At 39.4% G+C, this 1,808-nt stretch overlaps 1 non-coding gene across 1 annotated transcript; it reads left to right on the forward strand.

Moving 5' to 3' along the window:
* Positions 1–72, forward strand: TRNAI-AAU (transfer RNA isoleucine (anticodon AAU)). The gene has a single exon. It is a non-coding gene; the product is annotated as a tRNA-Ile (tRNA).
* The last annotated feature ends 1,736 nt before the right edge of the window (positions 73–1,808 follow it).

The raw sequence follows: 1,808 nt of genomic DNA on the forward strand, positions 1-1,808 counted from the left end.
GAGGGTATAGCTCAGTGGTAGGGTGCATGCCTAATATGCACAAGGTCCTGGGTTCAATCCCTAGTACCTTCATTTTGTATTTATGTTCTTTTTTTTTTTTTAGATTCCACATATGATTCTACCCAGTATCTTCATTTTTAAAAAAAGTAAACAAACCTGATTACCTTCCCCTCTCCCCCTAAATGAAACTGCAAGCACAGAATCTATGGGAGACTAAACCGGAAGGAAAAGCTGGTAAGGTGAGCGAAGTCCTTGCTTATTTTGTTTGTTTTCCCCTTTATCACCATTTCCCCATCCTCTCCTGTACAAATATTCCCAAATGTTTGATATGTATGGTTTGATTTGAATTTGTTCTTGTAAAATGCGGCTGGTTTATTATGTGTACGTAACTTTAATTTCTATAAATGATGTGCTGTGGCTCTCAGCCTGTTTTATTTTCTTAATAACTTAGTTTTACTTTATTTTATTTTGGGGGGAAAGGTAATTAGATTTATTTGTTTGTTTATTTGTTTGTTTTGTTTATTTGATTATTTTAGAGGAGATACTGGGGGTTGAACCAGGACCTCGTGCATGCTAAGCATGAGCTCTACTATTTGAACTACACCCTCCCCTCTTCAGCCTGTTAATTTTTTTCACTCAGCTCTATTTTGACGATCACACCACGTTGATGCTGACAGTTAATCCTTTACCCCTCCTTGCTGTCTGAGGAGACAGTTGTCTTTTTCCTGCAGACCCAGAGGAACCATTCAGACATGGCTTGTAAAGTCAGACATTTCAGGCCCCGTGTGGCAGGCTGAGCAGGATGGACTGGGTGGAAGAGGCTGTTATTCAGCTCCAGGTGATTGCTGCCATTAAGCCATGCAGGAAATGTTGCCTCCAGAGAGGCCCCAAATCAAGATTTTCACGTGAAATATCCTGATTTTTTTTTTTAATGTTGGAAAAAATGAAGGCCAGACAAAATACTTCTGCCCACCAGATTCAGCCAAGGATTACCATAGCCTGACTTTTACATTAAAACATTTGAGTCAGAGAAGGAATAAGATCAGATTTGTGTTTCAGAAATTAAGAAAAACTTTCCCTCTGCCAGTTTAGGTTCAATAATGGGAGCCTTTGAGTTAATGATAGATTAACAGGAGAAAAGAAAACAAGTTTTATTCATAGGCATGCAAGACCATCCAGATGAAGAGGTTCTCTGGACTGCTGGAGACAGGGGTTTATATATCAATTTAACAGGGGAAAGAGAAGGAAGAGAAAGGGCTTCTATGGAAAGAACAAAAGGTTTGGTGTTTTTGGCTTTGTTTTGTTTTTAGGAAAGACAAAAGGGCTTTTAGGGAAACAAATGCAAATATGACAGTTCTAGATAAAGTTTGTTTATGCAGTTTCTCTTCCAGGTGTGAATGGTCAGTCTTCCTGGAAGGTCCCCAAGGGGATTAATGGCAGTTTCACTCTTGCAAGCCCTTGTCTTTTGGTCAGATAGGGATGCTCCAGAAAGGCTTCTTTCTGCATTTGCTGTATCTCAAATATCTTCAGTTTAAAATAATCTCTATGTGAACTCCAGATGGGGTGAGGGGGAAGGTCCGAATGGGTCTCCACACCCATTATGTTTCACACAAATGGAATCAGACCACGTGTGATCCTTTGTGATTGGCTTCTTTCACTCTGTATAGTGTTTTCAAGGTCCATCCATGTTGTAGCATAGGTAACTATTTCCTTTCTTTTTATGGCCGAATGATCTGATTCAAAGACTTCTAGTGCACATCCTACATTTCCAGTGAAGAGTTGATGGAATTTCCTTTTAATGTATAATC

The sequence above is a fragment of the Vicugna pacos genome, chromosome 33, assembly GCF_048564905.1.
Source record: "Vicugna pacos chromosome 33, VicPac4, whole genome shotgun sequence".
In the NCBI taxonomy this organism is placed as follows: Eukaryota; Metazoa; Chordata; class Mammalia; order Artiodactyla; family Camelidae; genus Vicugna; species Vicugna pacos.